Below are 16,159 nucleotides of genomic sequence, written 5' to 3'. Positions count from 1 at the left end.
CACTGCAATTTTTTCTGGTGGTCTTACTGACATTGATGATGCAGGAGGAAAATCACCTCTCATCGTGGTACTTGTAACACCAATTTTGTGGCTAGTAGAGGGCTTTCTTTTTAGAGGCATGTTTAAATTTGCAGAAGGTAAAAATGCACTTTCTCCTCTAGTGTCAGCCACAAAACCAGAATTATGGTTATCCACATTACCCCCTCCTTTAAAGTGCTTCTTGTTGAAATCTTGAGCCAATGAAGATACCAGAGAAACAATTTTAATCCCAGCTCTTCTTTTTATTCCCACTAAATGTTGGGGACAGCCTCATTTAACATTTGGATTATGATGGAACTGCAGCTACAATCAAAGGAGAAATATTTTAGTATTATTTTAAACCAAAATACAAGACTAAAATAAGCATAATGTATAAAACCTCAGATTTCACGCTTACTATACTAAGATAATATCAAGAAAATATGAACATTACTGACTTGTTTTTGAAACTCGTTATTTGGAAAATACACATTTAAATAGTCTAGTCATCAAATCGAAAACGTTAGCATTTGCAGTAACGGTGAAGGCCCTTTTTAAAAACAGATTTAATACCTTTATTTAGATTTCTGATAAGATTCATAGTTGCTAAAAAGTTTCACATAATCCTGAATACTTAACGCACTGTCCTCATTTTTTAGAAGAAATAATGAATTAAACCTTAGTAGTTTTATACAAATTTCAAAATCTAGCTTTACATTTATATTACCATAGATTGATGTACAAAAAATATTTTATATATACGTTACGAAGTGATGACTAAAATTTCTGAATACCTCTCTTAAAACAGAGACTACTTTTTCTTCTGCCAGAAAGTCAGCTAGACAAGCAGATCTTGGAAAATTCTGCCACACTTTACTATACCTATAAAGGTCAAGCTGTCTAACTAAACATTTGATACTTCCAGTTTCAAATTTTCTGAAAGGGCCCTTTATTTCCAAAACTTCCTTCTTAAAGACATCTTCATCAATCACTATGGAAGTTCCATTACCATCCCACCAGATGGATTGAAATTGGTCACTCCCAACCATTTTCCAGAGTTTTCTTAGGATATGTCAGAGAACGAAAATCATTATATTCATTCGATTCAGAGACACAATGTGTGTAACCTGGTCTTTTTATCAAGGATTATTCACAGAAAGTCTGAAAAGCAATTTCTTCAATCATAGGCCTCAAGTCCAAGTCCCCAGAGAATGTTTGATCACAAAATAGATACCGACGGGACTTTCCTAAACCAGTTGGTCCATCTTTAGGAGACATATCTCAAATTTCTGAAGAAATATGTGCCATCTCAAATAACTTTTTCTACAGCTCCTTTTCTAATCTGCATGATTTTGAGCACTGCAGCTTCATATGCTGCTTTGGCAGTCCTGCACACATAAACTGCTAGGCCATTACAGTGGTTTACAACGTGAGTAGCTGTGACATCACAAAATGACTGGTCTCCTAGCAACCCAAGTGTAACATTAAGCCAGTGTTTACTTCTCATTCATCCAGTTAAAATGAAACTTATAGAATGTTTATTTTTACAGTGTGATTTGCAAATATTATTCCTACACATCTTTTTAAATAAATTAAATTTGGTGTCTATGAATAAAACCAATCTCCTTCCTTTGTTCACAAATTTATACTTGATTGGTTAATAGAGTATAAATAATGCACTAAATAAATAAACTAATTTTAAAATTTTGGAATTTAATTTGAAATTTGATGTGAAACCTGTAGCAAAAAAGGTATAATCTATTTCATAATCATTTGTAAATAAAATGAAACATAATTTGATTTGTATATGGAAGTTGTTATTTATCTGTGAGCTTTATATTAATTAGAGCTATATACATAAAATGAGCAGAATAAATATAAGTTTATTTGGTATGCTTATACATAAATGGTAAATATTTATGAAATAAAATTAGATTAAAGTAATTAATCAAATTTAAGAAATCCCAAAGGAGGGAATTTTTTACTAAATTGTAATTCAGCATTATTAATAAAACAAATGTAATTTAATATTCTAATTTAAGGTTACAAAAGAGAAAATCTTATTGTATAGTTACAAAGGTTTATTTTTGCCATTCTTTCACTCAGAAGTTTTCAGTCCCCAGAAGGAATAAATTATCAAGTCATCTTTATAATCCACACACTTGTGGGTCCTCTTATGTGTTCCACAATTATGTTGATAAATACATATATGCACAAGATCCTAGGTTCCATATCCAAATGCCTCCATTAAGGGGAAACAAACAAACAAACAAAGAAATAACAGTATATGTGGGTTGAGGTGGAAAAGAACAGCTACGTATATTTTAGGAAGCAATTTGTTTCTCAGTCCTGAAACAGTTGTCATTGTTAGTATAATATGGCATTTTAAGGCGAGAAGTTTCTGTTCTAATTGTAAATAATAGCTATGTTCTCTACCAGTAAACTGTAGAAAATTCAGTTCTACAAAAAATTTATATTGTTAATTTAGAGATAAATTCCATTAAACATAAGTCAAATTCAAAATGAGAGCATAAAATTTTAAATAAATAAATGTATACTGAAGCTACAATGTAATTTATTCTTTCAGTATATGTATATTCCCATTCTAAATAAATATTAGCAACCAGAAATCATGGCATATTATAAGTATTATAAGCTATAGATAAGTGGGATTAAGTCCTGATTAATAAATATTATTTAGCATATGCAAATCAATAAATGTGATACCATCACTTACAAAACAAAGAATACAAAAATAATAATCTCAATAGATGTAGGAAAATTATTGAAAGAACTTATCTTAACTCTTTTATGAAAAAATTCGTAACAAATTCGCTGTAGGTAGAATGTAACTGAACATAATAAAATCCATATATGAAAAAAACAATGACTAACATCAAGCTCAATGTTAACATACAGGAAAGTTTTCCTCTGGACCAGTAATAATAAAAAGTAGCTCATCCTCACAAGTCCTAAACTACACTACTAGAAGTCCTAGACAGAACAACTAGTCAAGAAAATAACATAAATGGCATTCAACTTGTAAAAAAGTAGTGAAACTTTTACAGATGACATAATTTCGCATAGATAGAAAACTCCATAGTCTCCTCAAGTGACTGTTAGAAATAATGAACAAACGTATTAAACTTGCAGAATACAAAATCAATATACAAAAATCAGTTGCACTTTTAAATACTAACAGCATATTATCAGAAAGAGAAATTAGGAAGACATTTGTGTGTACAATTATATCAAAAAGAATAAAATAGGAATAAATTTAATAAGCGAAATAAAAGAGCTAAATATAAATCTATTAGTTACAGGTGCAAGAATATATGTAAACAAAATAAATAGAAAGATATTCTGTGCTCATGGATTGTATGCAATGTGAGGAAATATCCTAATCTATCTTGTACATTATCAATCTTCCCAGCACTGTTTATTGAGGAGAAAGCCTTTTCTTCATTTTATATTCTTGCTTCCTTTTTCATGGGATAATTGATATTAGGTGTTAGGGGTTATATCTGCTTACTCAATTATCTTCTATTCATTTGCATCTTTTTTTGAGCCAGTATCAGGCTGTTTTAATTACTAAAGTTTTGTTGTACTGTTTAAGATCAGAGAACCTTACACTATTAGACAATAAATTTTTAAAATTATATTGGCAACTCATGATCATTGTGGTTACATTTTAATTTTGAAATTATTTCTTCTATTTAATTCAAAATTCTCATGGTTATTTTGATATGAATCACAGTATATTTACATTGCTTTGGTTAGTATGGGTGTTTTAAACATTGTTTCACATCATTAACATAAGAGATCTTTTTCACTTCTTTGGATCAGTTTTAATTTCCTTCATCAAAGTTTTCTATTTTTAACGTATAAGTTTTCAACTTATTTGTTAAATTCATTTCTAGGTATTATTTACATATATATATTATTATGTACATAAAATTTTAAACACATTTCCTACACAAATAGAGCAGTCAGAAGGCAGTGGCAAGACATATTCAAAGTCCTGAATGAAAGGAAGCTCTAATTAAAGATAATTTATCAAGCAAGGTTATCCCTTGGAAAAGGAGAGATAAATACCTTCCACATAAGCAAATAGTAAAAGAACATAACAACAGAAAGAAAATAATGAAAGATCTAGTCTAAATACAAAAGAAGCAGGATGCTATATAAAGGAGAAAGGCATAATTAGAGAGGCAGTAGCTACAATGACTTACAACAGAATAAACGTGACGTTGTAAAATAGGACATCAAAAGTTTTAAGGGTCAGAGAGGGAAAAAGGACAATACAGGGTATTTTCTACTTCTTTCTGTTCTCTGTAGAATGGGTTAGAGTTTGTATTACTATCAGTTAAAATAAACAGATATAGTAATGGTTCCATATAAATACAAAAAAGTAACCATAAGTCAAAAGCTTACAATGAACTCACAAAATCAAAAAGAAACCAAGATAATAAAAGAAAATTATCAAGACATAAAAAGAAAAAGAAATGAACAAATAGGAAATATCAAATCAACTGGAAAATGAAGTTCAAAATGGAAATAAACACCCATCTATCAATACTTATCACAAATGAAAATAGAATAAGTGCTTCAATCAAAAGATATATATTGTCAGAAGGGATAATATAACAAGACCAGACATTATGAAGCATACAATAGACCCACTTTACGGAGAGGAACACACATCAATTGAAAGTAAGAGGATGGAAAAGTATATTCCATGCAAATGGACATGACAAGAAAGCAGGACTAGCAGTACTGATTTCACACAAAATAGACTTTAAAACAAAGGCCATAGAGAAAGAAAAACAAGGACATGCTATAATGATTAAGTGATCAATACAAAATTAGGGTATTATACACTTTAAGATATATGCACTCAATATTAGGATCACCTAAGTAGATAAATCAAACACTAATAATAAACAGGGAGAAATTGATGGGAACACAATCATAGTAGGAGACTATGATACACCACATTACCATCATTGGAGTTGTCTCTCAGACAGAATATTAATAAGGGAACAAAGATACTAAAAGGTAAAATAAAATATTAGGACTTGGTTGATATATTCGAAACAGTACATCTCCCCAAAACAGAATATACATTCTTTTCCAGTGCACATGGAACATTTTCTAGGAAAGATTATGTACTCAGGCACAGAAGAAGCCTCAAAAATTTAAGAGGATAAAAATTATTTCATGCATCATTTCTGAATATAATACCATGAATCTAGAAATCAATCACAGAAATACCAGACAGAAAAAAAATTACACATTGTAGATTAAACAACATGATACTAAAACAAGTAGGGGGCTTATGCAGTTAAAGAAGAAATTAAAAAGTATCTTGAGAAAAATGATAAAAAAAACACTACACAAAGTCTATGGAATATAGTTAAAGCAGGCTTAAGAGGGAAGTTCATAGTGACAAGGCCCTCCTCAAAGTAGTAGAGTAATTTCAAATAAATAATCTAACATTGTATATAAAATAATCATGAAAACAAGAGCAAACAAAACCAAAAGTCAGCAGAAAGAGGGAAATAATAATGATCAAGAATGAAAGAATTCATATAGATATTAAAAAATAGAAAAAAAAATCCAACATCTTTTTTCAAATAGTAAATAAAAGTGACAAAACTCAGGACAGTCTCACCAACAAGAAAAGAGAGAGAACACAAGAAATATATGAAATGAAAATGGAGAAACTACAAAGAGTACAACAAATTTGCAAAATATCATAAGGGACTACCATGAACAACTGTATGAAAACAAACTAGATAACCTAGAAAGAAATGGAGAAGTTTCCGGAAACATTCAGCCCACCAATATTGCATCAAAATAAATTGACCATTTGAACAAACAGATCACCAGAAATGGAATAGAATCATGAATATAATAAAAAATCGCCGCTTACAAAAATTCAGAATCAAATGGCTTCACTGGAGAATCTGACCAAACATACAAAGAAAAATTCCATGCCAGTCCTCCTCAAACTCTTCCAAAAGATTGATATGGAGAGAGTACTACCAAACTCACACCATAAGGCCAACATCAACCTGTTACCAAAAGCAGACAAAGACACTACCCTAAAAGAAATTTATAGCCGTATATCATTGATAATCATAGATGTAAAAGTCCTTAAGAAATTATTAACAGAATCCAACAGCATGTAAAAAAAGATCATAAAACATGCTCAACTTAGATTCATCCCAGGAACACAAGGATGGTCTTACATATGCAAATCAATCAATAAATTGTGATACACAATATCAACAATAGAGAGGACAAAAACCAAATGATCATCTCAGAAGATGCAGAAAAATCATTTGATAAAATTTAACACCTATTTGCAATAAAAATTCTTATTCCAGTGTGCATAGAGGGACCATATCTCAACATAATGAAAGCTGTTTATGAGAAACATATAGCCAGCAAAATACTAAGGGGTGAAAAACTGAAACCCTTCCCACAAAAATCTGAGACAAGGTTGCCCATTCTCACAATTTCTATTCAATATAGTCTTGGATGTCCTAGCCAGAATGATCAGGCAAGAAAAAGAAATAAAAGTTTTCAGACTGGAAAGGAAGAGGTAAAATTGTCACGGTATGCAGACATGACATTATACATAGGACACTGTAAAAGCCTCACAAAATATTACTTAGGATAATAAAGGAACTGGCAAAGAAGTCAGAATAATGTACAAAAATCAATTACATTTCTTTACACTACCAGTGAATCAATAGGAAAACGAAAGTATAGAAACAACCGCTTTTATAATTCCACCCAAAAGTATAAAATGCTTTGGAATAAATCTGACCACGGAGGTGTATGACTTATACATGGAGAACTAGAAAACATTGATTGAGGAAATTAAGAAAAGATTTGAAGAATTGAAAAGATACCCAATGTTCTTGTAAAGTGAGAGACAATATTTTTAAAATGCCCATAATGCCCAAGGCAATCCACAGAATTAATGCGAGTTCCTATCATATTATGCAAAACATTTCTTTTTAGGACTGGAACAAATGATCCTAAGATTTATATACAATCAGAAAAGATTCATAATTTCCAAAGCAATATTGTAGAATAAGAAAGAGGGTGGAGGGATAACCAGCCTGGTCTCCATATACTATTGCAGAGCTAGAAGATAATCAAAATGACATGATTTTGGAACAGAAACAAGCATGTGGATTAATGGAACAGAATAGAGAGCCTAGGAATAAATCTACAGGCCTATGCTCAAATAAACTTTGACAAAGTAGCCAAGAATATGACACAGAAAAGACCATCTCTTCACCAACTGGTGGGAAACTGGATAGCAGCATGCAGGGCAATGAAAATAGAACACTCCTTCTCTCCATACACAAGAATAAACACAAAATTGCTTGAAGACTCAAAATACGGCAAGACACAGTAAAACTCTCCTAAAGAAAACATAGGCAAGACACTCTGAGATAAATCTCAGCAATGATCTTCTAGAACAACCTACCCAGGTAATGGATATAAGAGCAAAATTAATAAATGGGACTTAATTAAACTTATCAGCTTTTGCACAGCAAAAGGAGCCATAAAACAAAGCAAAATGACAACCTTCAGGATGAAAGAAAATATTTAGAAGTGATGCAACTGGCAAAGGCTTAATTTCCAAAATAGAAAGTGATCATAGAACCTAATGATAATAAAAAAAAAAAGAAACACATTCTGAAAATGGGCAGAAATCTTAAATAAGCAATTCTCCAATAAAGACATACAAATGCCAAATAGATATATGAGAAAAAAAAAAGCTCACTATCATTAATTATCAGAGAAATGCAAATCAAAACTGTAATGAAGTATCACCTCACAATAGTCAGAAAGGCCATCATTCAAACGTCCACAAACAATAAATGCTGGGGAAGGTGTTGAGAAAGGGAACCCTCCTAAACTGTTGGAAAGAATGTAGTTTGGTGCTGTCATTGTGGAAAACTGCATGGGGATTCCTCAAAAGACTGAAAATAGACTTAACATAGAATCCAGCAATCCCACTTCTGGGTATATATCGAGGAGAACCCTTATTCAAAATGACACCTGCACCCCGATATTCATAGTAGTGCTATATACAACACCCACAATATGGAAGCAACATAATTGTCCATCAAAAGATGACAAGATACAGGAGTTTTGGTATATTTACACAACGGAATAATATTCTGCCATAAAAAATGATAAAACAATGACATTTGCAGCAAAATGGGTGTCCCTAAAAAGTGTCATTCTAACTGAAGTAAGCCAGAAAGAGAAAGAAAAATAACACATGACATGACATATATGGAACTTTAAAAAAATTTGGATAAGGGCACTATGATTTCATCTGCAAAACTGAAACACACTCGCAGATCTACTAAATATTTTACGGTTCCTGCCGAATGGGTCTGTGAGACGATATATTTGGGAGCTGAATGTTTATACATGTTATCCACTATATATAAAAATAGATATTTTCAAATGTTGTTATGTATGACACAGTGCTGTATGTTATATATCGTGAAGTAACCTTCAATAGGAACACAAATATATCCATGAACTGGGACACTGTGTTATACACCACGGATTGACACATTATAAATGGCAGTACTTCAATGATAAATAAATGAATAAATAAGTAAATAAGTAAATAAGCAAAATAAGTAAATAAATAAATAAATAAATAATAAATAAATAAGTATTATTTAAATATACAAGAAATACAAACTTTCACACTTCTTAACTTTAAACCTCAAGAATCTAGGAGAAAAAAGAAAGAATAAGGAAGGAAATTGAATAATTCAGAGTAAGGCAAATAACAACAGAAACAATGGAAATGATAAAAAAAGAAAAACCTAAGTCTGTTTCTTTTAAACATAAATTGGAGAAACGTTAATTTTTGCTAAGGAAATAAAGTCTGAATTAAAATTAGAAATAAAAGAGGAGATATTACTACTGATGCTACAGAGATACTTAGGATCTTAAGAAATTACCAGTAGCCAAAAGTTTGAATGACCTAGAACAAAAGACAAATTCCCAGAAACATGTGTCTTCCAATACTGAATCAAGAAGCAATTAGAAAGTTAAATAGAGCAAAAGTGTGTATGAGTAAATCAGTAATCCAAATCTCCCAAAACAGAAATTATTTACAAGATGACCTTACTAGTGAATTCTGTCATACATTGGAAGATAATTTTTCACCAATTCTTCCCCTAAACTTCCAAGAATTTGAATGGGTGAAAGATTCCAAACTGGTTTTATGATGCCAGCTTTATTTGCAAAACAAAGCTAGAAAGGACATTATAGGCAAAGTATAGAATAATATCCCTGATGAACATATGTGCCAAAATTCTCAAGAAAACACAAGCAAAATGAGTTCAACAACACATTTAATGTATCATATACTATGAGTAAAGGGATTTATCCCTGGGTTTAAGGATACTTCAAAATATTCAAATCAAAAAATGTGACATGCCACACTAATATAATGAGAAATAAAAATCTCATAGTCATCTCAATAGGTGCAGAAAGAACCTTGTATATATCAAAACATCCTTTTATTATTCTCCCAACAAATTCATTTAACCCTGTCAGTGGCACGATATCTTATACACACAATGTTTGGAGAGAAGCAAAGCAGTTCTCTGTTTATCGATTCTTAGAATAAGAGTCTATATATCACATGAACAATGACTCACATATCATCTAAGTTATAACAATGTTAATAATCTGAAGCTATTTATGTCCCCATGCTCCTGCAGTAGGCACAGGATGTTAAATGATCAAGGATTGTTCTAAAGTTCATCATGAAACTTAATTAAATAGGCCATCTCTTATCCAGCCAGCTGTGCCTGTCTTAGGTTGTCCTCCTCTGAGGATCTTACCCATCATTGGCTACCCATCCATCCATACTGGATACATTGAGTAGGCCATTTCTTATCCAGCCTACATATGTGACATTCCTAACAGCTTGTTTATCAGTTCAGCCTATGAGCTTATTCTCTAGAGCCTTCAGACAGGGGCCTACAATCCCAACATCCCTTGACAGAAAAGTGGATGAAGAAAATTTGATGTATACATACAATGGAATCAATACTTTGCATTCCTATCAACAGTGCCCACGGTGTTCTTTTTTCTCCACCAACATCTATTTCTCTTCTTTTTGATGAAAGTCTTCTGACAAGTGTGAGGTCTTGTCTCATTTTTGGTTTATTACTTTCCAAATAATTTATATCTCTGAACATATTTCCATGCATCATTTAGCCAACTCTATGTTTTCTACGGAAAAATGAGTGAGAGCTATATATTCAGTTCCTATGGACTTTGATTTAATTGGAATGTTTGGTCTTTTTTGTTGTTGTGGGGTATGAGTTTGCCATATATTTTGGATATTAACAATTGATTAAAAAATATCACTTGCAAATATATCCTCCCATTATGTAGGCTGACTTCATTTTATTGATCATTTCCTCTGCAGTGTAACTGTGCTTAGAGTGATACTATCATATTTCTTTGGGTTTGATTCTGATTTCCTTGTCAGAGGAGACATATGTAGAATCCAATTAAGTCCAATGTCAGAGGGTACTTCCTATGTTTTAAACTAGGATTTTTTGTCTTCCGGTTTTATATGTTTTATATGTCCAGGAGTGGGATTGCTGGGTCATATGAGAGGTCTAGTATATTTTTTAAAGAAACTTCCATACTGTTTCCAAAGTGGTTGCAACAATTTTCATTCCCACCAACAGTGTAGGAGAGTTCCTTTTTCTCCACAACCTCCCCAGCCTTCATTATTTGTAGACATTTTGATGACAGCCCTTCCCATTCGTGTGAGGTAAAACATTATTTTAATTTTGTCTTGCCTTTGTATAATGATTTGAAATGTGAGCGTGTTTTTATGTTCCTGTTTGTCATCTATGTGTCTTCTTTAGAGAATTGTCTTGTGCTCATTTTCTGGCTGAGTTGTTTGTAAATTTTTGAAATGGAGTTTTATGAAAGATTTGTGTATTTTACAAATTAGCCTCTTGTTGATTGTATTGTTTCCAAATAATTTCTCCCATTTGGAGTTTATCTATTCATTTTGTTTATTTTGCTGTGTAGAAGATTTTAAGTTTAATTAGGGTCAATTTGTTTGTTTTGTTTCATAGTTTTAGTCTTGGGAGAGTGACATAAGAAAATTTTGCTATAATTTATCTCTTGTTTTGCCTATGTTAGCTTCTAGGAGTTTTATTGTGTCATGTATTAGATTCAGATCTTTTAAACATTTTGACTTTATTTTTTACAGTGTGAGGGAGTGTTCTATTTTCATTGATTTCCATGTAGCTGTCTAGGTTTCTCAACATATCTTGCTGAAGACTGTCTTTTAGGCATGGTATATTTTTCTTTCCTTTGTCATAGTTTAATTGAAAATAGGTGTGATGTTTCATTTCTGCTTCAGTGTTCTGTTCCAGTGATATAGATGCTTGTTTGTTTTCCAGTATTGTGCTGTTCTGATTACTGTATTTTTGTTATATAGTCTGAGATCTGGCAGGGTTATGCCTCCAACTTTGTTTCTTTTGCAGTTTTGGTTCCTCTGCAGTTCCATGCAAATCCTAGGACCATTTTTAGTTTTTTGGAAAACATCATTTATTTCTATCTGAATTAATTTATATGTGTAGACATCTTTTGTTGTATGTATATTTTAACAATATTTATTCCTGTAAACTAAGACCATGAGATTTCTTTCCATTTCTTTGTATCATCTTCAAATTTCTTTATCACTGTCTTATAGATTTTTTATATTGGTTTATTCATAGATTTTTCATTTTTTCATGTGATTTCATATGGATTTTTTTAAATTATGGTATATTTCATTGATACTCTAAAGAAATGTGACAGTATTTGTATATTAATCAAGAATCATGCTACTTTGCTAAATAAATATATAGTTTTAGTTCTTTTTGTGTGGAGAAAATTTAGGGTTCTCTATATAGAATATCATGTCATCTGAAATAATAACAGTTTTACTTCTTTCAATCCAACTTGAATAACTAATTTTCTTGTCCGATTGCTCTTGTTAGGACTTCCCATACTTTGTTTAATAGAAATGGTGAGAGTGGGCATCCTTGTCTTATTCCTTAATTTGGCTTTCAGTTTTTCACCTTTGCATATTATGTTGTCTGTGGGTTTGTAATAAATAACTTTAGATATGTTGAGATGTATTTTCTGTATCCTACTTAGGTAAGAGATTTCTATTGTTGTTTTTGTTGTTGATGTTTCAATGAATAAATGTTGAATTTTGTGAAATGATTTTTATAGGTTTATTGGGATGACCAATTTGTTTTTCCTTTTTGTTTTGTTAAAGTGTTGTATCAAACTGATTGATTTGTGTATGTTGAACCTCCCTTGTGACACTGCAATTAATCCAATTTGATCATGGTGTATGATTCATTTTATCTATTGCTGGATTTAGTTTGCTAATAATATTTTGTAGAATTTTTGCATCTATATCAATCAAAGATATTGGTTTGAATTTCTCTTTACCCATACTTTGTTTTTTGGCTTTGCTATCAGGGTGATGAAAGCTTCATAGAAATAATTTGGGAGTTTCCCTCATCTTCACTATTTTTGAATAGTTTGAGGAGTATAAGTTCAGTTTTTATATTTATACAGTTCTCCATGCAAACTGTTGAAATCTGCAGTTGTATTTAACAATTTTTTTAAAATGCAGTTTCTATCTTTCTTCTACTAGTCAGTTTGTTCAAATTATTTGTTTCTCCTTATCTTTGTCTCTTTCTAGACATGTGTCTAATTCTTCTAGGTTGTCCAGATTATTAGCATGAAACTGTTGACAAAATGATCCCTTTTTTATATATCTGAGGTAACAATTGTTGTTTCTCTTCTTTTATATCATAATTTATTGCTTTGCAGAATCTCTCTTTTCTTCATGATGCACCTGGTAAGAGGATTTTTGATTTTGTTTATCTTAAAAAGAAAACAAACAAAAGAAACTCTGGGATAACTACTGTTCTGCATACTTTTCTTCTCTCTAATTTATATTTATGCCTGTAATATTTAGGATCATGTTTTTCCTTTTTTTAACTTTTTTTTATTGATTTAAAATCATTTTACAATGTTGCCTCAAATTCCAATGTAGAGCAAAATTTTTCGCATAAAATGAACATGTATATATTTGCTGTCACATCTTTTTCTCTGTGAGCTGCCATAAGATCTTTTATATATTTCACTGTGATATAAAGTACAATCTTGCTTATCTATTCTGCAATTTTGGCATCCCAGTCTATCTCTTCCCAACCCCCGCACCCTTAGCAACCAAAACTTTGCATTGTATTTTTGCGAGTCTATTTCTGTTTTGTATTTATGCTTGTTTTGTTTCATTTCATTTTGTACTTAGATTTCACAGATGAGCGATCTCATATGGTATTTTTCTTTCTCTTTCTGGCTTAATTCACTTAGAATGACTTTCTCCAGGAGCATCCTTGCCGCTGAAAATTATGCTATGTTGTTGGTTTATATGGTTGAGTATTATTCCATTGTATAAATATACTGCCTCTTTTTTATCCAGTCATCTGTTGATGAACATTTAGGCTTTTTCCATGTCTTGGCTATTGTAAATAGTGCTGGCTATGAATATTGGGGTGCAGTTGTCATCCTGAAGTAAGGTTCCTTCAGGATTTATGACCAGGTGTGGGATTCCTGGGTCATATGATAAGTCTATTCCTAGGCTTTTGAGGGATCACCATCCTGTTTTCCAGAGTGGCTGCACCAAACTGCATTCCAACCAGCAGTGTAGGAGGGTTCCCTATAATCCACAGCCTCTCCAGCATTTGTCATTTTTGGATTTTTGAATGATGGCCATTCTGACTGTTGTGAGGTGATACTTCATTGTACTTTTGATTTGCATTTCTCTGATAATCAGTGATATTGAGTATTTTTGGATGTGCCTGTTGCTCATCTGTATGTCTTCCTTGGAGAATTGCTTTTTTAAGTCTTCTGCCCATTTTTGGATTGGGTTGTTTGTTTTTCCTTATTCAGTTGATTGAGCTGCTAATATATTCTGGAGATCAAGCCTTTGTCAGTTACATTTGCAAAATTTTTTTCCCATTCTTTAGGTTGTCTTTTTGTTTTACTTGTGGTTTGCTTACTGTGTAGAGGCTTGCAAGTTTCTTTAGGTCACATTTGTTTCTTACTGCTTTCATTTCTTCTACGAGAAAATTTTTGAGATTGATGTCAGGTAATATTTTGAATTACTGTTTTCCTCTAGGAGTCTTATTGTCCCTTGTTTTATGTTTAGGTCTTTGATCCATTCTGAGGTTATTTTAGTGTTCGTTGTAAGGGATTGTTCTAGCTTCATTGATTTATATGCTGCTGTCCAGCTTTCACAACACCATTTGCTGAAGAGACTGTCTCTATTCCATAGTGTATTGTTGCCCCCATTGTCGAAGATTAATTGACCAAAATTTTGTGGGTTCATTTCCTGGCTCTCTATTCTGTTCCATTGGCCTATATGTCTGTTTTTGTAACAATACAGTGCTGTCATGTTGACTGTAGCTCTTTGGTATTATCTGAATCTGTAGCGTAAAAAAATCCCACTGATTTTTGAACCTGAATCTTGTAACCCACTAACTTGCTGAATTCCTTGATCAGCTGTAGCATTTATTGTGTGGATCTTGTAGGGTTTTCTATATATATATAACATGTCATCTGTGTATAGTGAAACTTTTACCTCTTCCTTTCCAATTTGGATCCCTTTTCCTTCTCTCACTTGTTTGATTGCTGTGGATAGGAATTCCAAGACTTGTTGAGTAGGAGTGGTGATAGTTTGCAACCTTGTCTTGTCCCAGATTTTAGTGGGAAGAGTTTGACTTTCTCACCATTGAGTGCTATGCTGGCTGTAGATTTGTTATATATAGCTTTTATGATGTTGAGATATGTTCCCTTTATTCCCAATTTGGTGAGAGTTTTTATCATACATGGGTGCTGAATTTTATCAAATGTTTTTTCCTGCATCTATTGAGATGATCATGTGGTTTTGGCCATTTCTCTTGTTGATGTGATATATTACATTGATTGATGTGCATATGTTGAACCACCCCTGTGTCCCTGGGATGAACCCCATTTTGTTATGATGTATAATCTTTTATATGTGTTGTTGGATTCTATTTGCTACTATTTTTGTGAGGATTTTGGCTTCAAAGCTCATCAGTGTTATTGGCTTATAATTCTCTTTTTTGGTAGTGTCTTTGCCTGTTTGTGGTATCAGGGTGATTGTGGCTTCATAGAATGGCTTTGAGAGGATTCCTTCCTTTTCAATTTTCTGGAAGAGTTTGAGAAATACTGGTATGAGTTCTTCTTTGTATGTTTGGTAGAATTTAGCAGTGAAGCCATCCGGAACTGGACTGTTATATGCAGGGGGCTTTTATATTTCTATTTTGATTTCATTTCTTGTGATCTTTTTGTTCAAGGGGTCAGTTTCTTCTTGATTCTCTCTTAGTGTACTGTATGGTTCCAGAAACTTGTGCATCTTCTCTGGGTTATCCGGTTTGATTCCATGGATATTTTCATAATATTCTTGTATGATATTCTGTATTTCTATTTTATTTGCTGTAATTTCTTCTTTCTCCTTTCTTATTTTGCTTGTTTGTGCTCTGTCTCTTTTCTTATTTTTGAGTTTGGCCAGAGTTTTGTCGATTTTTCTTACTTTTTGAAAAAACCAGCTTTTGAATTGGTTGAATTTTTTCCTATACTCTTTGGAACCTCCAATTTATATATTTCCTCCACAATCTGTATGATTTCCTTCATGCTGCTGCCTTTTGGGGTTTTTTGTTCTTCCTTTTCTAGTTCATTCAGATGGTTGGTTAAATTGCTTATTCGTGATTGCTCTTCTTTTTTGAGGAAGGCCTGTATTGCTATAAACTCCCCTCTTAGCATGCTTTTCCTGTGTCCCATAGATTTTGCATGGTTTTGTTATAGTTTTCTTTTGTCTAAAGCTATTTTTTTTTTTATTTCAGCATTGACATCTTCATTGACCCATTGGTTTTTGGTAACATATTGTTTAATCTCCATGTTTTCCTTTTGCTTTCCTTTGTTTCTGGGTTTTTGAGTTATAGCTTCATGGCAT

The sequence above is a fragment of the Camelus ferus genome, chromosome 7 (genome assembly GCF_009834535.1).
Source record: "Camelus ferus isolate YT-003-E chromosome 7, BCGSAC_Cfer_1.0, whole genome shotgun sequence".
NCBI lineage: Eukaryota > Metazoa > Chordata > Mammalia > Artiodactyla > Camelidae > Camelus > Camelus ferus.
The sequence above is the reverse complement of the archived record's forward strand: the minus strand, read 5'-3'. Positions refer to the sequence as shown.